The sequence below is a fragment of the Corylus avellana genome, chromosome 4 (assembly GCF_965113065.1).
Source record: "Corylus avellana chromosome 4, dhCorAvel1.hap1.2, whole genome shotgun sequence".
In the NCBI taxonomy this organism is placed as follows: domain Eukaryota; kingdom Viridiplantae; phylum Streptophyta; class Magnoliopsida; order Fagales; family Betulaceae; genus Corylus; species Corylus avellana.
The window spans coordinates 132,350-159,665 of record NC_142493.1 but is presented as its reverse complement, the minus strand read 5'-3'; the positions used below and the strand labels follow the sequence as shown (position 1 = coordinate 159,665).

General features: G+C 34.1%; 1 pseudogene; it reads right to left on the bottom strand.

Moving 5' to 3' along the window:
• Positions 1 to 8,716: 8,716 nt before the first annotated feature.
• LOC132189435 (protein FAR1-RELATED SEQUENCE 4-like) lies at positions 8,717 to 24,053 on the bottom strand (annotated as a pseudogene).
• Between the last annotated feature and the right edge of the window lie 3,263 nt (positions 24,054 to 27,316).

Genomic DNA, 27,316 nt, shown 5'->3' with positions numbered 1-27,316 from the left:
AACGAGAAAAAACTTGAACGACAGATTTTCGGTCAAAAAATCCGAATAAGATAAATATCGCACTCTCTGGGCTAGGTCAAAAAAAAAAAAAAAAAAAAAGTCTTGCGAATTTTCAGCAGTTCTGGGTCACGAAAATACGAGAGTTCGTCTAAGGTTTCAACGGGTTTTCATTCGGGGTTTCAATGGGTGTGATTCAGGGTTTCAACAAGGTTTCATTTGAGATTTCAATGGGGTTTCGAGGATTTAGCGGTGCTTTTTTGGGTTTCAACGTTGATATTTGGATCATAAAAACTCAAAAATGCTAATGTTCATCTATGCTTACGGTAGCATGCGTTCTTTTCGTAGGGAGGACATTGACCTCATAGCCTCGAAAGGAGGGAGATGGTGTAGCTATTAAACCATCTCTAGAAGCCCAATCCTTGTAAAAAAAAACTGTATATAGGGTTCATAAAATACGGGGGTATTACTTGAGGTATAAAAATATATTCTCAGTAAAGAGAGTTTTCGGGTTAACTCGTAAAGGGTTCTTTTCAAAAAGGGCATTCGAGGTTTGAGTTCCAAACAAGAAAAAAATTTCGATTGTCAGATTTTCGGCCGAACCGACCTATATGAAATAAATATCGCACTTTGTAAGCTAGACAAACAAAAAATAATAATAATAATAATTCTAACTTTCGTTCATTCTGGGTCAGGAAAATGCAAAAGTTTATTCATGGTTATGGTAGCGTCCGTTCCTTTCACAGGGAAGAAAACGAGAAAAACTTGAATGACAGATTTTCGGTCAAAAAATCTGAATAAGATAAATATCGCACTCTCCGGGCTAGGTCAAAAAAAAAAAAAAAAAAAAAAAAAAAAAGTCTTGCGAATTTTCAGCAGTTCTGGGTCACGAAAATACGAGAGTTCGTCTAAGGTTTCAACGAGTTTTCATTCGGGGTTTCAATGGGTGTGATTCGTGGTTTCAACGAGCTTTCATTTGAGATTTCAATGGGGTTTTGAGGATTTAGCGATTCTTTTTTGGGTTTCAACGTTGATATTTGGATCACAAAAATTCAAAAATGCAAATGTTCATTTATGCTTACGGTAGCATGTGTTCTCTTAGAAGGGAGGACATTGACCTTATAGCCTCGAAAAGAGGGAGATGGTGTAGCTATTAAACCATCTCTAGAAGCCCAATCCCCGTAAAGAAAAACTATATATAGGGTTCATAAAATATGGGGGTATTACTTGAGGTATAAAAATATATTCTCGGTAAATAGAGTTTCCGGGTTAACTCGTAAAGGATTCTTTTCAAAAACGGCATTCAAGGATTGAGTTCAAAACAAGAAAAAAAATTCGATTGTCAGATTTTCGGCCGAACCGACCTATATGAAATAAATATCGCACTTTGTAAGCTAGACAAACAAAAAATAATAATAATAATAATTCTAACTTTCGTTCGTTTTGGGTCAGAAAAATGCGAAAGTTTATTCATGGTTATGGTAGCGTCCGTTCCTTTCACAGGGAAGAAAACGAGAAAAAACTTGAACGACAGATTTTCGATCAAAAAATCTGAATAAGATAAATATCGCACTCTCTGGGCTAGGTCAAAAAAAAAAAAAAGTCTTGCGAATTTTCAGCAGTTCTGGGTCACGAAAATACGAGAGTTCGTCTAAGGTTTCAACGGGTCTTCATTCGGGGTATCAATGGGTGTGATTCGGGGTTTCAACGAGGTTTCATTTGAGATTTCAATGGGGTTTTGAGGATTTAGCGGTGCTTTTTTGGGTTTCAACATTGATATTTGGATCACAAAAATTCAAAAATGCTAATGTTCATTTATGCTTACGGTAGCATGCGTTCTTTTCGAAGGGAGGACATTGACCTTATAGCCTCGAAAGGAGGGAGATGGTGTAGCTATTAAACCATCTCTAGAAGCCCAATCCCCGCAAAGAAAAACTGTATATAGGGTTCATAAAATACGGGGGTATTACTTGAGGTATAAAAATATATTCTCAGTAAAGAGAGTTTCCGGGTTAACTTGTAACGGGTTCTTTTCAAAAAGGGCATTCAAGGTTTGAGTTCGAAACAAGAAAAAAAATTCGATTGTCAGATTTTCGGCCGAACCGACCTATATGAAATAAATATCGCACTTTGTAAGCTAGACAAACAAAAAATAATAATAATAATAATAATTCTAACTTTCATTCGTTCTGGGTCAGAAAAATGCGAAAGTTTATTCGTGGTTATGGTAGCGTCTGTTCCTTTCACAGGGAAGAAAACGAGAAAAAACTTGAACGACAGATTTTCGGTCAAAAAATCTAAATAAGATAAATATCGGACTCTCTGGGCTAGGTCAAAAAAGAAAAGACTTGCGAATTTTCAGCAGCTCTGGGTCACGAAAATACGAGGGTTCGTCTAAGGTTTCAACGAGGTTTCATTTGAAATTTCAATGGGGTTTTGAGGATTTAGCGGTTCTTTTTTGGGTTTCAACGTTGATATTTGGATCACAAAAATTCAAAAATGCTAATGTTCATTTATGCTTACGATAGCATGTGTTCTCTTAGAAGGGAGGACATTGACCTTATAGCCTCGAAAAGAGGGAGATGGTGTAGCTATTAAACCATCTCTAGAAGCCCAATCCCCGTAACGAAAAACTATATATAGGGTTCATAAAATACGGGGGTATTACTTGAGGTATAAAAATATATTCTCGGTAAATAGAGTTTCCAAGTTAACTCGTAAAGGATTCTTTTCAAAAAGGGCATTCAAGGTTTGAGTTCCAAACAAGAAAAAAAATTCGATTGTCAGATTTTCGGCCGAACCGACCTATATGAAATAAATATCGCACTTTGTAAGCTAGACAAACAAAAAATAATAACAATAATAATTCTAACTTTCGTTCGTTCTGGGTCTGAAAAATGCGAAAGTTTATTCATGGTTATGGTAGCGTCCGTTCCTTTCACAAGGAAGAAAACGAGAAAAAACTTGAACGACAGATTTTCGGTCAAAAAATCTGAATAAGATAAATATCGCACTCTCTGGGCTAGGTCAAAAAAAAAAAAAAAAGTCTTGCGAATTTTCAGCAGTTCTGGGTCACGAAAATACGAGAGTTCGTCTAAGGTTTCAACGGCTTTTCATTCGGGGTTTCAATGGGTGTGATTCGGGGTTTCAACGAGGTTTCATTTGAGATTTCAACGGGGTTTTGAGGATTCAGTGTTTCCTTTTTGGGTTTCAACGTTGATATTTGGATCACAAAAATTCAAAAATGCAAATGTTCATTTATGCTTACGGTAGCATGCGTTCTTTTCGAAGGGAGGACATTGACCTTATAGCCTCGAAAGGAGGGAGATGGTGTAGCTATTAAACCATCTCTAGAAGCCCAATCCCCATAAAGAAAAACTGTATATAGGGTTCAAAAAATACGGAGGTATTACTTGATGTATAAAAATATATTCTCGGTAAAGATAGTTTCCGGGTTAACTCGTAAAGGGTTCTTTTCAAAAAGGGCATTCAAGGTTTGAGTTCCAAACAAGAAAAAAAATTGTATTGTCAGATTTTCGGCCGAACCGACCTATATGAAATAAATATCGCGCGTTGTAAGCTAGACAAACAAAAAATAATAATAATAATAATTCTAACTTTCGTTCGTTCTGGGTCAGAAAAATGCGAAAGTTTATTCGTGGTTATGGTAGCGTCCATTCCTTTCACCGGGAAGAAGACGAGAAAAAACTTGAACGACAGATTTTCGGTCAAAAAATCTAAATAAGATAAATATCGGACTCTCTGGGCTAGGTTAAAAAAGAAAAGACTTGCGAATTTTCAGCAGCTCTGGGTCACGAAAATACGAGGGTTCGTCTAAGGTTTCAACGGGTTTTCATTCGGGGTTTCAATGGGTGTGATTCGTGGTTTCAACGAGGTTTCATTTGAGATTTCAATGGGGTTTTGAGGATTTAGCGGTTCTTTTTTGGGTTTCAACGTTGATATTTGGATCACAAAAATTCAAAAATGCTAATGTTCATTTATGCTTACGGTAGCATGTGTTCTCTTAGAAGGGAGGACATTGACCTTATAGCCACGAAAAGAGGGAGATGGTGTAGCTATTAAACCATCTCTAGAAGCCCAATCCCCGTAATGAAAAACTATATATAGGGTTCATAAAATACGGGGGTATTACTTGAGGTATAAAAACAGATTCTCGGTAAATAGAGTTTCCGGGTTAACTCGTAAAGGATTCTTTTCAAAAAGGGCATTCAAGGTTTGAGTTCCAAACAAGAAAAAAAATTCGATTGTCAGATTTTCGGCCGAACCGACCTATATGAAATAAATATCGCACTTTGTAAGCTAGACAAACAAAAAATAATAATAATAATAATTCTAACTTTCGTTCGTTCTGGGTCAGAAAAATGCGAAAGTTTATTCATGGTTATGGTAGCGTCCGTTCCTATCACAGGGAAGAAAACGAGAAAAAACTTGAACGACAGATTTTCGGTCAAAAAATCTGAATAAGATAAATATCGCACTCTCTGGGCTAGGTCAAAAAAAAAAAAAAAAAAAACAGTCTTGCGAATTTTCAACAGTTCTGGGTCACGAAAATACGAGAGTTCGTTTAAGGTTTCAACGGGTTTTCATTCGGGGTTTCAATGGGTGTGATTCGGGGTTTCAACAAGGTTTCATTTGAGTTTTCAATGGGGTTTTGAGGATTTAACAGTGCTTTTTTGGGTTTCAACGTTGATATTTGGATCATAAAAATTCAGAAATGCAAATGTTCATTTATGTTTACGGTAGCATGCGTTCTTTTCGAAGGGTGGACATTGACCTTATAGTCTCGAAAGGAGGGAGATGGTGTAGCTATTAAACCATCTCTAGAAGCCCAATCCCCATAAAGAAAAACTGTATATAGGGTTCATAAAATACGAGGGTATTACTTGAGGTATAAAAATATATTCTCGGTAAAGAGATTTTCCGGGTTAACTCGTAAAGGGTTCTTTTCAATAAGGGCATTCATCGTGGCCCTTGGTGGTAGTCTGGCCAGCCTCAAAGGCCAAACAATTTTTTTAAAAAAAAAAAAAAAATTTGGCTTTGGCCACTGAGACCGGCGGTCTGGGGTGGCCGAAGCCCCGACTTGGGTGGTCTGGCCACCCCTTTTATAATTATTTTTAAAATATCTATAATACTTTATGATTTTTTTTATTAATAGGATAGATGTCTTATTTATGGTCTCAATATCTTTCTAAAGAGATCCTGACCATTAACTGGATATTTTCCTGTCCAAAATGGGTAGGAAAGGATCCTATTCCATATATGTTTAGGCTTTAAATAAAAGTATTATTTATAGGGTTTACCAGTAATTGTTTTTATCTTGGATGTTTGATTCCAAAAAAAAAAATGTATTGATTCTTATTTTTTATTATATAAGAATATTTTGATAGGACAACATTAGCATTGTTTGATAAGATTTTATTAACAAGATTAAGAAGATTTTGTCTCTTAAATACATTATTTGTTATTGTTTATTTATTTGATTGAAACCTTCTTCTTCTTCTTCTTCTTCTTTTTTTTTTCTTTTTTTTTGATAATTATTAGAATATGCTATGTTGACTTGAAGCTCTTTCTTGTCAGAAAATATTTTTTCTTTTTAATGCCTTGTTTTATGTCTATAAGTCTTTTTAGTAAAGATTAAAATAAATAAGAACATGTACATAACATCATCCAAATAAATCTTCATCAATTCCCAATGGGTTTGGCCGGATCACCCCATTTGTGGCTGGGTTGGCCGAAGCCACCCATGGCCCTTGGGGTGATCCAGCCACCCCCAATGGCTAAATCTAAAAAAAATAAAAAAAATTCAATTGGCCCTAGGGAGTGGTCCGTGGGGCTTCGACCACCCCAGACGGCCGGTCTGGGGTGGCCGAAGCCACCCCATGGCCCAACGGGGGTGGTTCGACCACCCCCCAAGGGCCAAACGGAAAAAAAAAAAATAAAATAAAATAAAATAAAATAAAATAAAATAAAATTGTTTGACCTAACCATCCCCGTTGGGCCTGGGGTGGCAGAAGCCATCCCAAACCAGCCATCTAGGGTGGCCAAAGCGAGTTGTTTCAAGAAAAGAAACCTTCAACTTGTGCTTTTTATGACAAGATCACTTATATCCGCAATAATATCTATATATATGCGTCTTACTTGATAGAGTAACCAAGGAAGGTACACTAGAAAAATCTAATACAACACCTTGTCTGGCCAACTTGCAAACAAATTTGCATCTATAAATGTAAAACGAATAAAACACTAAAACACTTTATTTCCTTACTGGGGGGTAAGGAAATAAATTCAAGGGGCTGCCTCCAATTTTGATCAAAAGTAAACAATTATGATGGAATGTATATGACGCACCACATTTCTATTGAATTAGGTATCATATTTAGAAGTGCTGCATGCTTCAGTAAGCATTAACAATACACAAACATTCAAAATTTTCTACCATCTTTTTTGTTTTTGTTTGCATATTCTTTAATAATTTTGAGCATCCAAAGCAAGCTACAATGATTATAACCCATATTTACAAATTGCACAAAATCATTGTCTATTTCCCAACCTAGGAAAAAATGGTTATATTTGCATCTCTCTCTCTCAATGCATGTTCATAGACAATTTCTCAGTATGGGATAAAAAGGGGCACATAGGCTTGCTCCCTCACTCACTCCTAGCCCTACCCACGATTAGGCATTAAGCTAAAACACTTTGGAAACACTTAATATGATTGGTCCATGATTGTAAATTAACAACATTCGAGACATTTGAAAACTTTTATAATAATATCAAGAAGTTGAACAACCATGTTCATAGTAGAAGTCACCAATCCCCAAGAGCACTGCCCAGAAGCCCTTGTTGGAGGCCAAGGGATCCACTCCTATTTTAGCACACATTTCATGGAACTTTCATTCGTTCTGGGTCAGAAAAATGCAAAAGTTTATTCATGGTTATGGTAGCATGCGTTCTTTTCACAGGAAAGAAAATGAGAAAAAACTTGAACGACTGATTTTCGGTCAAAAAACTTGAATAAAATAAATATCGGACTTTCTAAGCAAGACATAGAAAGAAATTTGAATTATTAGTCGTTCTGCGTCAAAAAAATTTCAGACGAAAAAACCTGAATAAGATAAATATCGGACTTTCTAAGCAAGACATAAAACGAAATTCGAATTTTTAGTCGTTCTGCGTCACAAAAATGCGAAAGTTCATTCATGCTTACGATAACATGCGTTCTTTTCGAATGGAGGAAAACATGAAAAAAATTGAATATCTGATTTTCGCCTGAACCAACTTGAATGACATAAATATCGGACTTTCTAAGCTAGACAAAAGAAAAAAAGAAAAAGAAAAAAAAAAAGACTTGCGAATTTTCAGCCGTTCTGGGTCACGAAAATACGAGAGTTCTTCTAAGGTTTCAACGGGTTTTCATTTGGGGTTTCAACGAGGTTTCATTTGAGATTTCAATGGGGTTTTGAGGTTTTAGCGGTGCTTTTTGGGGATTCAACGTTGATATTTGGATCACAAAAATTCAAAAATGCAAATGTTCATTTATGCTTACAGTAGCATGCGTTCTTTTCGAAGGGAGGACATTGACCTTATAGTCTCGAAAGGGGGGAAATGGTGTAGCTATTAAACCATCTCTAGAAGCCCAATCCCCGTAAAGAAAAACTGTATATAGGGTTCATAAAATATGGGGGTATTACAAGAGGTATAAAAATATATTCTTGGTAAAGACAGTTTCCGGGTTAACTCGTAAAGGGTTCTTTTCTATAAGGGCATTCAAGGTTAGAGTTCCAAACAAGAAAAAAAATTCGATTGTCAGATTTTTCAGCCGAACCGACCTATATGAAATAAATATCGCACTTTGTAAGCTAAACAAACAAAATAATAATAATAATAATAATAATAATAATAATAATAGTAATTCTAACTTTCGTTCATTTTGGGTCAAAAAAATGCGAAAGTTTATTCATGGTTAAGGTAGCGTGCATTCCTTTCACAGGGAAGAAAACGAGAAAAAATTTGAATCCAACAATGCAAAAGCAGCATAGATGAAAGAAAGTAGCATATGAAACTGGTTGATTTTAATGCATTATTGAACACTAATCAACTTGGTAAGCATATGAATAAGGATTACCATGTAGTAGATTTTGAATATAAGAATCACTTAAAAGTAGTTGGCAACATGTGGTCTTGTTATATATGGTCTATTAGTATGTGTCTTATCGTTAGATATAATTTGGTTTTTAAGATCATAGTACATTCCAATCTATGGGCTCTATATGGGAAGAAACTGAGGTATCAGATTTTTTTATTTTATTTTATATATATAGGAAGGATGGGCTTCTGTAAAAGCACTAGTAAGAGAAAAATGTGGTCAGCAGTAGCCCAAACAACAACTGTTTATCAATAATACAACTCTGTTGTTAAATGGACCTGAAAAAACCTCTAAATTTAATCTGAAACTCAAACCTGCTAAGCAGGAAATGCAGAAGCAAGAGGAAGAAATTATCTAATTTGTTTAAAAGAGACACAAATCACATGTTAAAGCAAAATTACGAGGGCAAATGGATGGGAAGTTAAAAAGCCAAGAGAGACGGTCTTATGTACATAAGAAACATAGGGACATTTCACAAGGAAGTTGAACAACCAACTATGGCGAAATGACAGGGATATCGAATAAGGAAATTTTAGATCAGATTACATGAAGTCAGTTACTGAAATGTCTTACCCCATCTTCTCCATACAAAAGAGCATGGATTCTGACAGTTGGATCTTCTAGGGTCAGCTTGATCCTGTAAGTCCCAAGTGGAGAGCGGAAGTCCTTAGGCTGCCATGGAAATGCTGCAACCACTCGAGCTACACACTTGGATTTAGCTGTTACCTGTAATGAAAGTGAGCATCACTAGGAATTATTACAAAAACATAATCATAAAAAAAGTGTCGATCACTGTATGGCTCTAGGATTGAAATTCTAACAAATAAATGTGAAAGTGACAAAAGGGCGCAAGCTTACGAAAAAAAAAACAATATTGGTCTAAACATTGCCATGTAATGAAAGCACTTACTTGAAACAACACCACCAGCATAAAAGTAATGTATTTGATTCAACTATAATGTAAACAAATGCTAAGAAATAATATTGGCCAGAAATGATATTTAATCAAAGTTGAATATCATAATATATCATTAAAGCCATAATTATTAGAAATAAATCCGTTATTGAGGTTGAATGATGTTCAATTATGAAAAAAAAAAAAAATTACTTGATTATTGAATAGAAATTGGAGGTGATTTCCAATTAATATTGGCCAAAAATGATGTTTAATCAAAGTTATTCAAGATTCTAATATATTAGAGTGAAAGGGGCATAAAGTCATGTGATATATGATTAAACCAATAGCATCAAGGTCATGTTGGCAATGTAGTCTAATATGTTCCACTAATGCCCCAAGTCAATATGTTCCATACAAATTAAAACATCTATTCCAATACAATTCCAACTATAAGGTCATCCATCGGCACTAAATTAAAGAAGAATTGCATTCTAGACTCATCATTACTTTGTTTGTGAGCATAGCAACATCTATTCCAATACAATTCCAACTATAAGGTCATCCATCGGCACTAAATTAAAGAAGAATTGCATTCTAGACTCATCATTACTTTGTTTGTGAGCATAGCAACATCTATTCCAATACAATTCCAACTATAAGGTCATCCATCGGCACTAAATTAAAGAAGAATTGCATTCTAGACTCATCATTACTTTGTTTGTGAGCATAGCAAGCATATTCATTTTCAGTTAAAGCTGGATCCTTTGGAAGTAACTTTTAGAGATGACAAATCAATACGTTCTTTTCTCTAATAGAAACGGCCAATAAAATTACCTTTTTATTGACCAAAACAGTTCCCTTGAGGAACGGTTGTTGCTAAAGAGATGAATCTAGATCAGCGAAGGCTAAAAAACAGCCAAAAAGGAGTGAGAAAGAACAGAAAATATTCTGAGCCCAAAATGTCAAAGACCATTTAAGTGTCACTATGTACTTTAATAGCGCCTCGTCACATCAATGTTCTCATTGTGGTTCATTGCATGCAGGAGGACACATGGTAGAAAGTCCAAAAGAGTTACTAAGAAATGTGTTTATTATCTTTGACGAATTTCGGTTTGATAAATATTTTATTTCTTTCCTTTTTGAAAAAAATATAATTAAAACTATAAATGAAAAAGGGTATAATTTTAAAAAATCTTATTAAACAATCACCAGATGGGGTTGTACCATGAAGATCCCCTCACGTACAAAAAAATAAAAAAAATAAAAAAGAGAGAGAATAAAATAAAAAAATTAAAGAAAACATAGGTTTCGGTAAAACAAATGGGTTAAATACCTAATACACCATAGAGTTTCATTTCTTTATTTTTTCCCCCCTATGGTTTGATTTTTATCACGGAGGTCCATGTGGTTTTCATAAAGACCAAATTAGTCCTTCCGTCCGTTGACCGTTAGTTGACTTAACGGAATTCCACGTCACTGACACGTTGACCAATTAAAATTTGACACCTGGCCACCCCCATTTAATTACGTGCCACATCATCACTGATGACAAAGCCACTTATACCAAGTATCAAGTTTTAATTGGTTCACGTGTCAGTGACGTGGAGTTCCGTTAAGTCAACTAGCGGTCAACGGACGGAATGACTAATTTGGTCTTTATAAAAACTACATGGATTTTCTGTTATAAAAATCAAAACTTGGGGGGGAGGAATAAAGAAATGAAACCCTAAGGGGTATTAGGTATTTAACTCATTTGTTGTACCAAAACCTATGTCTTCTACATGTTTTTATTTTATTATTATTTTTTTTTTTTTTGTTTCATATCAATAAATGATTTGTACTTTAGGTCAACTATAATTATCTATAATTTGTTTTTTTTACCACATGGAGTGATTTATAATTTAGGACAACCACAATCACTACAAAAAAATTACTATTTTCTGACGTGGCAAAAAATAGCACGTCAGAATTTTCTATCGTGTTGAAATAGCATGTCAGAAAATTCTGACGCGTCAAATTAGCGGCTCAAAAATTTCTGACGTGCTAAATATAGCACGTCAAAAAAAAAAAAAAAGGCCGAAATTTTGAAAATTTTCCCTTTTTTCCCTCAACTTTTTTCCTCTTTTTATTCTTCCCTCCTCATTTATTTTTCCCACACTCTTTCTCTCTCCTCTCTCAATCTCCCTTCTCTCCACGGCAGATCGAAGAAAGCATAAGAAGGAAAAGAAAAAGAAAAGGAGAAGAGAAGAAGAAAAAGAAAGGGAGAAGAGAAGCAAAAAAAAAAAAAAAAAAAAAAAAAGGTGAAGAGAAGAAGAAGAAGAAGAAGAAGTAGAAGAGAAGATAAGAAGAGAGAGAGAGAACAGTGAGAGCTGGAGAAAAGAAGAGAGCGAGAGAGAAAATTGAGAAAAGAAGAGAGGGAGTGGCCATATATAAAAATGTGTTTCATGGTGCAGAGATGGTGTGCAGAGATCTCTGCACCATGGTGTAGAGAAACACAAATCTGCACGGCAGCGTGAGGGAGCTGCCGTACAAAAGAATTCCAAAAAAGTAAATAAATTTTTTAATTGAAAAAAAAAAATTCCAGAAAAAATTTTTTTAAAAAAAAGAAAAATTAATTTTTTATTTAATTTTTCAATTTTCTAACGTGGGAGACAGTAGAACGTCAGAAAATTCTGACGTTCTACCCACTGGCACGTCAGGAAAAAAAATTTCCTGACACCTATGCTTCTGACAATCAACGCGCGTCAAAAACGCCAAGTCAGAAAAAAATTTCTGACGTGTTAGACTCCCTGATACGTCAGAAAATTCCAGTGAGAAAAAAATTGTTTTTTTGTAGTGAATGACCAATTTTTCATTTATCCCTTTAATTTTTCTTGAAGATTTTTGTTTTTCATATCCTTTAATTTTTCTTTCGTTGTATTAAATTTTGTTCTTTCTTTTTTTTTTTGTGTTGTATTTTTTTTTCTTCCTTTCTTTATAGTCTATTTTCATATTTTTAATTTTTCTATTTTTTTGTTTTTATTTTTACTTGATTTTCTTAAATTGTTTCTATCTTTTTAATGTGCTCGTATTTATCTCTTAATCAATCATCACATTTCACTTATGTTGCGTTTTTTTTTTTTTTTTTTTTTTTGGTTCTTCTGTCTTTTTATTTCCTTCAAATTTTTTTTTTTTTTTTAATTTTTAATTGTACGTCTTGCTTCTTTCATTTATCCTTTTAATATTTGTTTTACCAAAATAATGTCTTCTACAATTTTTTTTTTTTTTTATAGGCCAACTACTTCATGAAAATTGATTTGACCTATAAATTATTTTTTATAGTAGGAAAGTGATTTGTAATTTAAGCCAACTACAAGACTTATAAATTATTTGTTATAATTTAAGCCAACTACAACTACAAGACCTATAAATTATTTGTAATACATAGGGAGTGAATTTTAATTTAGGCCAACAACATAAAACAATTTTATATTTATTCCAAAATTAAATAAAACATCAAATTCTCACGTAAAAAAATAAATAAATAAAAAAGAGAGAGAATAAAATAAAAAAATTGAAGAAGACATGGATTTCAGTAAAACAAATGGGTTAAATACCTAAATACACCCTAGAGTTTCATTTCTTTATTTTTTTATCCTTAAGGTTTGATTTTTATCACAGAGGTCCATGTGGTTTTGATAAAGACCAAATTAGTCATTCCGTTCATTGACCGTTAGTTGACTTAACGGAATTCCACGTCACTGACACGTTGACCAATTAAAATTTGGCACCTACCCACCCCCATCTGGCCGGATGGGCTCAGCCAACCCCAAATGGTGAGCCACCCCCAAATTTTTTTCTTTTTGAAATTTTTTTTTTTTAGTTTTTTAATTTAAAAAATTTAATTAGGTGCTGCATCATCACTTATGACATGGCCACTTATGCCAAGTGTCAAGTTTTAATTGGTCCACGTGTCAGTGATGTGGACTTCCATTAAGTCAACTATAGGCCAACGGACGGAATGACTAATTTGGTCTTTATCAAAACCAAGAACACAAAAAATGAAAAAACACACCAAAAAACTCAAAAAGCACTATAAAAATTCGAAAAACCTCCGAAAACTCATAAAACGTCCAAAAACACAAAAAGCCTAAAAAAAAAACTCAAAAAAAAAAAAAAAAGCACTCCAAAAACTACAAAAATAACAGGGAAAAAAAAAAAAAACACCAAAAAAAGCACTTAAAAAACACGAAAAACCACCAAAAACACGAACAAAATAAAACCTTCAAACTCAAGGAACACAGCTCTAAAACTTATAACCCTAAAACCAAACCCCAAACCCCAACGTTGCCCTAGAGATGTTTTTTAGTGAGTTTAATCTGATTGTGTTTTTTTTGCTTCCTCGCCGGTCGCCATCAACGTTGCCCCAAAGATGTTTTTTTTTTTAATTAATTAATTAATTAATTTTTAAATTAAATTAATAAAAAATTAGATAGGTTGACTCTGGACTAATTATATATTTACTATAATAAAAATATGTGCAAATATATAGTATATAAACCAATTTGATATGTCAGTAATAGCACAAAAAGTTAAAAAAATAAAAAAATAAAAAATAAAAAATAAAAAAAAGAAGTACAAAAGTAAATGAAACTGCCCTTGAACCACAAGAGATGGATTTAAAATAATGATAAATAATAAAAAAATAAAATAAAATAAAATAAAATAAAACAGCTATAAAGATAAGATAGCCTCTGTGCATTTCTGTGACTACAACTTGAAAGTCAGACTTTGAATTAAAGCAATGAAAATGAAAAGATTGCTTGAGAATGATGCAACAGGATATGAAATATAAAAAGAAGGTGAAATTGTCGGTCTATTCTTCCTTTTATACAACAATTTGAGGAATTAGTTGATCCTGGAGAAACTGCTGCCAGTTGGGATTAAGAGACAGCATTCAGGTGAAGGTAGACACTAGACAGTAGTGAGTAGGCTGCATCTTTCATCGTCTTCAATTGGCATGCAAATGTTGATATGTCACAATTTATATGTTTCTATGATTGATTTGTAAGCCTCTCAAACACTCAAATTATATTCAAAGTGAAGTCTTCACCATGTAGATCCAGATTTCTGCTCCTTGAATATGAATTTTATTTTATTTTTTTATTCCTTAAATTTTTAATATCATTGCTAATAATAGTTCTCATATTGATGCTCTGTGGTTTTCGGCCAGCACGCGATCGGCTTTCTTCCGGCTGCTGTTATCTGCTTAGTGTGTTTTTCCTATTTGTTTTTTCTTGTATTGTTGACTTTATTTTGCTGTATTTCTGTTTTCCCTTTATTTGTTCTTTACTTTCCTATTTTATTTTCATGTACGTTTTTCTTTCCTATTTTTTGCTTATAATAAGGCTCTGTCCTTTCTTGTTTGATCTGCCCGTTTGAATCTTGATGCTCTATGGGATATTTGCTTTTGGTCTAATCCTTGGGTTGTGGATGTGAACGATATTCTAGCTTATGGATCAAGGATGATGAGTTTTGGCATGGAGGTTCTTTACTCTCATGGTCGAGGAATAAGCGCTACCTATGCATTGAACTGTGTCTGTTTGGTGCAAATCTGAGATTAAACCTATTGAATACTCATGGGTTAGCAGATGGTGTTGTCAAATTGGTATGTTGGTACTTTTGCTGCCTGTAACTTTAGCTTCGGCTATGATTTGCTTCAGAGCTTTTTGCTCTATTTGTAAAAGCTTTTGCTCGCGACCATTTTATCAATAAATAAGTATGAAATGTTTCCCTTAAAAAAAAAAAAAAAAAAAAGTTCTCATATTGGATTTGTTTAAGAGTAATGAATACCATACTACAATCTTACTGTGCTAATATGACATTGTCAAATTCACCATTATACTTTTATTTTTATTTATTTTTAACAATGACAAATGGTGATTGATATTTGACAATATCACATTAAACATAGTAAAATAATGGTAAGATGGTATATAGCATTACTTTTGTTTTAAATTCAATTACTATTGAGGCCCAAACCTTCTACATCTAGGGACTAGGGATGACAATTTCTTCCCCTTAAGCCGGGATCTGTCCAACCCATATCTATACTTTTTATTATTAAATAGTACAAATTTTACTTAGCGCCGGATGTTTTATTACTCTTATAATTGTTAAAAAGGCGGAAATGGTGGAGATGGAAATGCATCTAGAAAATTGATCTTAAAGGTCTTGGCAAGGGGAGGGGTTCAACAGTGGGGGGAATTGGGGGACTTTTATTCCTCCAGACTGCATGATGTTTAAGAGTAATGCTCAAGAGCAGTATTCTATCAGCAATCTGTCCGCACCTTGCTGAGCTGGCATGGTCAACTCAACCATAGTTATCAACTTTATTAAAAAAAAAAACAATCACACGTGCAGGTTAAGATTTCAAATTTTCATTTCGTCTCCCAAATCCCCCAAAACGTTTCCCTCTCTTCCTCTCCCACGTTGCTCCCGCCCTTCCCTCATCTGCCGCCGCTGCCAACCTCCAAGCACTGCTGCCACCGAATGCCACCCATGCCACCACCGAACGTCACCAGCTCGAAATCCGGCCAACCTCCACCCGCCACAACGACCAGCGTCGCCCACCATCGCCCACCATCCAAAAATCGGCAAGTCACCAGCTGAAGTTTTAGGAGGTATTTTTTCATTTTTGAGTTGAACGAGTGTACTTCCTGCAGAGAGATCTTTGGTTTGGGTTTGGGTCTTGTTATGAGCACAAATACCTTGTTCGTATCACAGGTTTGTCTATTTCTCCCAAACCCCCAAAACTCTTCCCTCCACCCAGCAGCGCGGGCCACGACCAAGCAGTGCCTCCAACCACCACCAATTTCCGCCAAACGCCAGCCATCTCAACCTCATGCGGTTTGCTCGCCTCCACCCACCGAACGACGCCCACACCAAAGGTCTTTTTTTTTTTCTTTTTTTTTTTTTTAATTTTGATTCTTTAGGTTTTATGGTTCTCTCATCTAGGTTTTGCTTAGTGATTTTTGCATCATTGTATTTTTGTGGGTTATGTTTTGTATTCAATTGAGGTTTTTCATTTTGATTCTTTATGTTTTTTGGGGTTCTTATGTTTTTCATTTTGACTCTTTCTACACTGCAATACCCATATTTTGTCCACACTACACATAGTGATTATTTCAAAATGTATGTAATAGCTAATTTGGTTGAATATTGTAATTGGAGGGAGGTGATTGCCATCTTTGTAGATGATGATTATAGCAGAGGTGGAATTTCTGTACCGGGTGATGCCTTGGCAAAGAAACATGCCAATATCTCTTACAAAGCCCGCCTTTCCATCGAACGCCCCCAACAGTAAAATTAATGATTTTCTGGTTGGAGTAAACCATGTTAAATTTAACATTCACCGGCTTGTTTTTGGCATGATTTATGGTATGGTGATACTTTTATGAAAGACCTTTTTCCTGACCTTTTTTTTTTTCTTGGCTTTGGACAATGATGCTTCAGTTGCTTTATACTTAGGTAGCCCAATGATCTAGGGAATGTGATGTTGGAATCCTCATTTTGTTCTTGGTTTTTAAGATTGGAAATTGGAAATTGGAAATTGTGAGCATATTTTTTGACATGTATTCTAAATTCCCTTCTAGTAGAGGTGAAGATAAAATGTATTGGAGATTGTTAAAGACCTAACACCATAGTGGTCAAAACCATGTCAACACTAGATTGTATGAATATGTGGTGATTAGGATAAGTGGTGGGTTGTTAAATTTGAATTTAATAGAAAGGAAAAAGTGATTTGCCCTTTTTTTTGATTGGTTGTCTAGCAGATGGAATGGAAACAAATTCCTTTGATAGATCTATGTACACCTTTGTATCTTGTTCTACATCATTTTCACCTTAGCTTGTATCTTTTGTGTAGGTACAGACAGGAAAATAATGTTTACAAATAGCAATGCATCCAATGGACATTTCCTATGTTATTGTGGAATTCTTGCTTATGTAAGGACCTCTTGGACAAAAAAAAACTTCTGTAGAAATGGACACTTACGAAAAAAGAATGCGTGCTGAAATGACACAACTACACGACACAGGAGATAGAATGCGTACTGAAATGGAGAATCAATCTGTCCAATTTCAGTTGAATTTAAGAGTTGTATCAAACTAGAGCAAAGTTGTACTAGTCTAAGGAGAAGATGTATCAGGCTGCTTTAGGTTTTATTTTTTTATTTTTATTTTGATGATACTATTTTATGTTAGTGGTTACAGTCAATATAGTGATAGTAAGCTGATGTTAAGATGAACTTATTTATCGTGTTGTAAATTAACCAACAATCACATTGATCAACAATTTGGAGAGTGAATGTACTTCAATTAAAGTTCATGTATGTTGCCTTGATTGATTGAGAAGCAAAATTCTGCATATAACTTCAGCATATATGCATTAGCATTGTGAGGTGGCCAAAATATGTGCAATGGTGGAAATTGGAATTAATGCTACAACAATTGTAATTAGATGTAAAAAGGTGAGAATAAATGGAGGAAATTAGAAATGCTATAGCAAGTCAGCGACCTCATAAACCCCAGATAGACAATACATTTTGTACACAATCTCATTAGATTCCTCCGACTAGTTGGTGCGCTAATGGATTACATTAGTATGAAATCTGCATAAAATCTCAAAAAACCAGGCACATGAGTCAACCCTAACTTACCAGTCTAATCCTCAACATCTTTTTAAAATATTATCAAGTGTCAAATAAACTAATATGAACAGAATTAAAGAAGAATTGAAGTCTGCATAAAATTTGTACTTAATAATCATAATCAACCAGCACACTCAGGACATCCAATTACAAGCACTCCTCAGCCAATGGAGAAAAAATGCAGAATTTTGTTTCTTAACTTCTTGGATATCACATTTATATAACTTCCCCTTGCCACGTAATTCCCCAAACATTCAAACAAATCCAATCAAAGTTCACCTTTACACAAAAAGTGAGGCATCTTCTACAAATATCTACAATATTGTAAATGCATGGAATCATTTACAATAAAATTAAATCCACATTCATTAGTTTATACAATACCAAAAAAGTGTCAAAACATCAAAAAATATGCATTCTAACTTGTAGGCCTTCCATTCTAATCACCGTTCCAATAGCGCAAGTTGCCACATATCCTACAAAGTCCAATTTCAAGATTTCAGATAACAGTATAAACCAAATCTCATAAAATATTTATTTATTTTCATTTTTAATACCTAAGTAGTTGCACTCTCTTGAGTTTCAAAAACATCACTGTGTGGAACATCATCTCCATGGGAAGTCTTTAAGTAAAAAACAGGAAAAATGTTAAGAAATGCACAATTTTTTTTAATAATAATAATAATTAAGCAATATGAGAAGGAAAGTAAGTAACCTTCTTTTCTCGTTTCCTTTGATTGGGATTACTGCTTTTCATTGTCGATTTTTCCACCGCAGACATCTTCCTTTTATGCGGTAACCTTCCTCTTTTTTTAGCTACATTAGGACTATGAACTTCATCACCATCTACTGCCAACTCAACATCATCAATGAATTCATTACATGCTAAAGATACGTCTGGAAGTGCAAGAGAAGGTGGACTTGAACCACGTAATTCCTTCATTAACATATCAATATGCTTATTAACTTTTGTGTAGTGATCCACGTTTCTTGCAGCGACCTCTGCTAATGTAAGCATATATGTTTGCACAAGTTGTCATATCTTTCTACTTCGGGGTTGGCACTCAACGTATCAAAACTACTTTTAATTAAAGTATATCTTCGCTTCACATCCTTCCTCCAACGATCAAGATAATATTTGGGTGGCAAAGATGTAATGTTATGTGCACACAATACAGAAAAGACATGTCTGCACACCATGCCTCTTGATTCAAATGAGTCACATGTGCATTTTACTTCAAATTCATCTTCAGCTCCATTGAAGTAGACAACATATGTTACTAATTTCACATAAGCATCTTCAACTACTGCATTTTGAACTTTTACCTGTTCAATTACTTGGTAGGTGTAAATTGAACCCTCTTTAGTCAAAAGGAAGACAGTACAATAAATTATGTGCATTATCTCAACCTGAACTTCTTTGAATTTGGTATTGGTGTAAAGTTTTTGAAATTGTTCCTTAAAATGATAGAAGGTTAGACATCGAACCTTAGTAGTAAAAGACTTAAAATCTACATGAGTCTCATTCTCAACCTTCTTCCGCAAAGCAAGATCATATTGATCAACAAATTGCTTCAAAGTGGTAGATGGATGCAGATAGCCATCAAAAAAGGCATTCATACTTTCACTCCGCTATGTAGTCCTCATACCAGCCCCAAACACACCTTTTAGATATGCCGGTACTCAAAAAGTCCGGTCATTATATAACTGGTGCAACCAATCATGATCATTAAGGTCATAACTATCTAGTAGACTTTTCCATTTTACCTCAAAGTCACCACATGTTTGAGACTCATAAACACATTTATGTATGGCACTCTTAATGGCAACATAATTTGAACATGATTTAAATTTGTCTGGAATTTTTTTTAAAATGTGCCATAGACAATATCGGTGTCGGGTTCTTGGGAAAACTCTTGCAATTGCATTTTTCATAGCCCGATCTTGATCTGTTATAATTGCAATGGGCGCTTGGCCATTCAAGTAATTCAACCAATTCTCAAACAACCATACAAAATTTTCTGTATCCTCATTAGATATTAATGCTGCCCCAAAAAGGATTGACTGACCATGGTGGTTCACTCCCACGAACGGAGCAAATGGCATACCATATTTGTTAGTTAAGTATGTCGTGTCAAATGTCACAACATCCCCAACACTTTCATACGATGCCCTACTTCTTGCGTCAACCCAAAATACATTTTTCAATCTAGAATCATCATCAGCATCAACTCTAAAGTAGAAACCACTATCGGTTGCTTGCATCCTATTCAAATAGTCTAGAAGTACTTTAGCACCTCCTTGGCCAAGCCGAATGCGCCTTTCCTTGTTAATGAAGTTTCTACAATCTTTTTCTATAAAAGGAAGATTCTCATACCTCCCAGCTTCAACAGCAAGAGCATTATAACTCTGACTCAGTTTAATCTCAGACATATCATTTATTATAATCTTTCTTCTCACGTTAGAATTCAAATTCCTATTGCATTTAAAATATCTTCCCGTCTTTGGGCTTAAATCATGATTGTGGTCAATAACTACACTAGTCACATACCACTGTCCTTCAACAAACTTTGCATTCAACTTCGCCTTACAATCCGTTTTTATTGTGGGATTTGGCTGGCTTGTTTTGGGTTGTGGCTTGCCTTGACGTCCACATGCAAGGGTGACACGTGTGCTTTCCCTAGTGATTTTGTCTCTAGTGACTTTTTTTATTACCACTCCAAAACCTTTTTTCGACCAAACCGCCTATAATATGAGCGAAGATCTTCCATAGAGCTAAATGCCATACCTCGCTGAGGTTGCTCAACATTTTCGTCTTCACTTACGAGCTTCCACTCAAACTTGCCCTTGCCCTTGCCATTATTATCGTCCTCATCACTTACAGTTTCATTTTCATCTACAACACAAAAAAAATAATAATAATTAAACAAATAATAAATGATGCGTAAAATGTATGAATAAGAGAATAAGAGAATAAGAGCCAAACAAACCATTTTCAATGACAATTTGAGGGGGCAGATCATCACCAACGGGAATATGTGTACGTAAATCTTCCTCTTCGCATTCATTTTCCAAGTCAATCTATGAATTATTACAAGAAAAAAAAAATTCAAATTAGAAATATTAACCTAAAGTTAATATAACAACTACCAAATTAGGTGGTGTTTCCCTAATGCTTGGAACAGTATTGGATTCATGCATATATTTGAAATTTTCGTTACTGCTGAAGAACTAGACAAATAGAATGTTTTGATCTATGTTAAAAAAATCTCATTTTAATGACCTGGATTTTACCTCGCCAGAATAGAGCTCTGCACTTCTTTTTTTTTTAATTTATTTATTTATTTTTATTCAGTTAAAAATCCATGCTTTTGGTTAGGGCTGCTGAAGGAGGCAGTGTATTTGTTACTCTTAAAAGAAAGGGCACTTCAGCTACCAGTGGCGAAGCCAAAACTTTTGTTCATGGGGGGCAAAATACAACTAACGAAATAAATTTTTTTTTATCAATTTTAATTTTATATTTCAATAGTAAGTGATTGAGTTCAATCTAATTAGGGGGTAGCATGAGAAATTTCAAAATTTATTTATGGAATTGGATGTCTTGCAGTTAGAATTCATTGTATATTAATGAATTACTTCTTTCCATCTTAATCAATAAATTAAATCTATTGAGGGTTTCAAAATCATCTAAGTATCATCTTATGAGTTAGAGTTTCTAGATGCACAATGATCATCCATTTTTAATGCGGTATACATGCTGGAAAGAAATTTTTTTTAAAAGAGTTGTTTCCATATAGCATTTAAAAAATCAATTTTGCTTAATTTACATTGCTGGAGATAGAGATTATCCAAAAAAATTAATTATATAATGCAAAAGCTATTCCTGCAAATATGTTTTTAACACTTTAAAGTTTAATTGTGTATATCCAACAATTAACTATGGAGTAGCTTTAATTAATTATAATGTCACATTTATCCATCTTCGGAAAAAAAAAAAAAAAAAAAAAAAAAGAAAATTAAATTGACGTGGAAGTTTTAGCTTCCATTTCCAAAAGAAAAAAATATAGCCACAAATAAGTCTCGTGGCTTGTGCATTATAATTAATTGTGATGTCTTGTGAATTGTGAACAAATTGAACAATGTTTCATCACTTCAAAAAAAAAAAAAAATAATAATAATAATCTTAATGACTTTAAGACATCCAAACACTCTTCCTTCTTCGTTCTTGTTTCTTTTTGGGCCCTTCCTTCTTTATTCTTGAAGTTGAAGACCGAAGTAAGTTTCTCTTTCTTTGTTCTAGAGTTTCTTTTCTTCTTCTTTTCTGAGCTTGTTCTTGAAAGACTTGAAGGCTGATTTTCCTTCTTTGTTCAATTGTTCATCTAAGTTTTAATTTACTAAGGACTCTAAAGAGTGAAGATTGAAACAACAGCAACAAATTTGCTGGTCTAACGTTAATAGCTGAAGGATCCTACGGGTTCCCCTGAATTAGTGGTGGAGAGTTTTGAGGGTAGGCAAGTTAAGGGAAAACAAAAACATTTCACTGGTAAATTAAAGAAGTTTTTGGAAGTTGAGGGGGGCATGTGCCCCCTCTCGACCCTGCTGGCTCCGCCAGTGCTTCAGCCCTTGTAGAGATTATTGGTGATGATGCAAATTCTTAACCATTTCTAATGGTACAGAGATTTCTCAGAAAATTATTATTGTTTTTGCACTCAGGTATGGGTGTCAGATTTGGGTATGTACATAAGTTCAAAAGTTCTATTTCCAAAGGTTTTCCACCACATTTTTTGCAATTTCTTCCATCCAAACACACAAAAATTTTATTGTACAAGAAGGGCAGTGTGTGAGAGAGCATTAGATTTAGGGGACAAATGTAAAATGGTAAAAGGGAAAAACCTCTTGCTTGGAGTTGGGGATGCTAAAGGGATTTTGACTTACGAGGATCGATGATAGTGGATACCCACTCACTCATGGAAGTGACCTTAACAAAAAGTCAAAAAGAGAGGCTAAGGGCCGAAAGGCTCGAAATTAAGAGTGTTAATTATTTTATTAATAGAGGTTTATGTTTAACTTATTTATTGTTATTTGTTATATTTATTTTAATTAATTTTTTTTTTATTTTTTTTCAATAAATAAGCTACACATTAATTTAGTAAGCTTCGATTAATAATATAGTTTGTACTCCTAGCATTTCTTTTGACTATAATATACTTACAAATTTATATGACATCCCACATTTTAAAGATATGGGTGCTACGTGACAATCCATATTTAAGTGACTGATATAGTAAATGTAACATGAACTAGCATATCAATTTGTAAATATTTGTAATAAAAATTATACTACTGCTAACAACATTATTTTTTCTAAGACATTTAAAAATAAATCAAAAATAAAAGAATAAACCTCTTGTGCGGTCCGGCTGCAAAAGGTGTATTTTGCAGTAACCAATACAACAGATACACCTAAGCTAGATGCACTTAATAAAATAGAAACCAAAACACTGGAACAAAAACTCTTAATAGACCCATTTTTAAAACAGCTACACCTTCCTATTTGCTGCCGCCTCTGCCCAACGCTGCCGCCACTGCCCAACTCCAAATCGTTTTGTTTGTTGGCTTGTTCCTTCCAGAAAGGTGAGCTTGTTACAATTTTTTTTTTTTTTTTTTTTGGCAGTTATCCTGTTTGGTTTGTTTCACTGCCCAAGCTCTGTTATTTTTATTTTATTTTATTTTATTTTATTTATTTTATTTTTTTGTTGAATGAATATTGCTTGGACTTGCTTCTATTTGATACTGATAGATTAAATTTAGTGGGTCAATTTTTACCTCGTAATGACAGTCATTTTTGGATTAAAAGAATGGATCTTTGCTCACAGTTTTGTTGTTATTCAAAATTTTAAGTCTTCTGGGTTTGTTTAAATCTGAACAATGTATGAAGTTAAGGAGCAAGAAAGTCAACCACTTGGTGAGCTTTTAAACATTTATATGCTTAATCAAATATATGATGAATGAGAAAGAAATTGCTCAAGCCCGTTTACAATTTGCTCAAGCCCGACCAGAAAAAACCAGACAAACCAGTCCTGCTGGGTGTTCAGCCAGACCAGAAAAAAACAAGAAACAACCCCAATTAGCCAAAACAAAACCCAAACTCCAAATCAAGAGAGACCCAACAAAATCAACGAATAACATTTTTGCTGCCGCTCAGAACGCCAACCCAAACGCTACTACCGCCCAACTGGTACCTAGAACGCTGCTGGGCGTTCGCCAGACCCACGGCGCCGTGGGTTTGGCGAGACCCCATCGTGTTCGCCGCAACCCATTGTGTACATGGAAAAATCGACGAACCCATTCATGTGCGCCGCAAATTCGAAAACCACGAACGAAAACTCCAGAGAGGGAGAAACATATTTTATTTTATTTATTTATTTAATTTTTTTTCTGAAAGAGATGTTAAGATGAAAAAGGTTGGAATGGTGTTTCAGAAAGAGATGTTTAGAGAGGTAGAGCCGTTCAGATGAAAGAGATGGTGTTTCAGAGAGAAGAGGAAGAGAACAGGAAGAGTATTTTTGATTTATTAAAGAGACAAAAAAATTTATTAGGTGTTTCAGTTATATTGTGTATTTGTGCAATAAGGTAACGTGTCAATCAACCATTGGGTGCTGCAAAAGGTTGGAATTGCAGATCGACCGCATAGTAGGGTCTCTCAAAATAAAAAGGTAGTTATATCGAGTGTTATAGTCCTAACAAAAAAACATATATTCCTCTCTCTCTCTCTCTCTCTCTCTCTCTCTCTATATATATATATATATATATATATATATAAAGAGAAATATATATTGATATACAATGTGAGTAAAAAGGGAGAGTGAGATTCGAAGCAAAAAAAAATGGAGAGTGAAATTCGAATTAATGACTTTTATTTCATGAGACGTGATTTTCAGTCAATTAAATTATCCCTTGAAAAACCATATATTCATGCATATAAATAAGAGTATAGACACTTTTCAAGTGTACTAAGCCAAGCAAAGAAGTTGCTTAAAAAAATAAAAAAAAAAACACCAAAATCATTCAATATGGGAGAGGGGAAATGCTGAAATGAGGATAAACACAAAAGCAAAAGCATCCTGCATCTATTAGTTAGAAAGGTGTACTGAAAGTCTGAAATGTTTCTTTACCGATGAATCGCAAAAGAACCTTTTTCTTGCTTCGTTTGGATTCACTTTAGCTCCAAATCTCACGAGCTAGTACATGCATGATGCACCTTTCTTCTTGACAAGGCCAAGATGCTAAACTTGGCGAGGAAGTTGCTCAGCAAAAGAATAATAATAAAAAAAAAACTAAAGCAAGAAGTTAAACACCAAAGCATCTATTTGTTTGAAGAATATTATATCTTTATTCTATAATTGTTTAATAATGATGATATGACACTATTAATCGGTTATTATATATAGTTTTATTTAAATAATAATTAATTCAATAATTAGTTGAGAATGTTATCTCGTCCTTAAATGAATGTTAAATCAAATTAATTACAGTATCTAACATTTTTTTCTTGTGAGAAAGGTATTCATTTGTACCAATTTTATTTACCAATTGTTAATGCAATAAACATCTACGGAGACCTCAAGTTGCCTTTTGACGAAGAACTTCGCTTGCACCTACAAAATAAAGGAGGAGTTGGTTATACGGCCACCAATTTGGAGACCAAAGACGCTTCAACAGTCAAGTTAATAAAGAGATTGAGGGAGAGTTGATCGTTTCAGTGTATCCCATGGGGTAGTGGTGCATGAGTGCATCCTGCTATTGGTCTTGGGCATGATGTAGAGTTATCCATATGTACATCTTTTTAAGCCTATTTGAACTCTTTTGGCAGTTGGACTTCAAAACCCCGTTGTTGTGTTGTAACACCCCTTCCTTAAATCCTAGTTGTAAGATAACTTAGTAAATTGGTATTAAAGTCACTTAGTAATGCATCATGTGGTAATGTCAGCACTATATGAACATCATGGGTTTAAGCCCCCGGGGGGGGGGGGGGGGGGGGAAAGAGAGAGGAAGATAAAGAGAGAGAGAGTTTAACACTTTGGTCCTATGTTGAGAAAATGAGTAGCTCATATAGAGGGTGAGTGGTTTATAAAAGATACTCATAAGTTCTAAGTTCCACATATAAGTTCCACATAATTTACTTATTAAGTAAAACTAGGCTTTTTAAGTAATTCTAATAAAGCTCTATAAATGTAACTACTAACTAGCATTTTTTTTTTTGATCGTTACATTTGTGGTATGATCCACCAATAAATCGCAAAAAGAACCTTTTGCTAGCTTCGTTCGGATTCACTTTAGAGCATGGAAATCACAGTGTATGCACCTTTTTTCTTGACAAGGCTTAAAGTTGCTCAAGAAAAAAAAAAACAAAAAAAATTAAACAAGAAGCATTTACTAAGTAAGAAAAGTAATCCCATGTTTGATTTTTATTTTTATTTTATAGTTGTTCAACAATGTTAATGTTGCACTTCAAATTAACCATCACTTTTTTTATATTAAAAAAAAAAATAACAATAGTATGTTTCTTAATATTTTTTTGCTGAGCAAAAAATGGTAGGTTGGAAAGATCAATTGTGGTTATCCTACCTAGGCGTGACTATAGTAGCACCTACCCGCTAAGAGCCGCATATGAGGAGCCTAAACGGTGAAAACTGCATGCGCTCCCTCAAGTCCGACTGAGCCATAACCTGATCCAGTCCCACTAGGGAATCAATAAAAATTCAAGTCGGCTAATACTAATCAGGCATATATGAAAATTCTCCATTGTAAAAATTTGAACCCACACCTTAATATATGTTCTAACTACTTAAAAATTTTCTTAAGTCATTTAACCAGCACCGTTGATGGTTTAACAATAGTTAGATGAGAGTACGAAATAGTGTTATTAAATGGATGTGAGATAAAATTTGCTTGTTTGGATTTCACTTTAGCTCAAAATCTCACTGCATTTCAACTCTTTTCTTGGAGTAATCCTATATATATATATACATATATTCTCACTCCACTTTTCTATTTTCACACTTTGTAAGTGAATTGTAAAATTATTATTAAATTGAAGTTTAATAGTGATATATGATAAATTTTAAAAATGAAAATGAAAATAAAAAAGTGAAATCTTGTATAGATTGCTAGAAGACTGAAATAACGACACCCAATCTTGTATAGATTTGTGTCGTCTTCAATTGGCATGCAAATGTTGAAATGTCACAATTTATATGTTTCTATGATTGATTTGTAAGCCTCTCAAACACTCAAATTATATTCAAAGTGAAGTCGTCACCATGTAGATCCAGATTTCTGCTCCATGAATATGAATTTTTCCTTTTGTTTTATTTTATTTTTTATTTTTTTATTGCTTAAATTTTTAATATCATTGCTAATAATAGTTCTCATATTGATGCTATGTGGTTTTCGGCTAGCACGCAATCGGCTTTCTTCCGACTGTTATCCGCTTAGTGTGTTTTTCCTATTTGTTTTTCCTTGTATTGTTGGCTTTATTTTGTTATATTTCTGTTTTCCTGT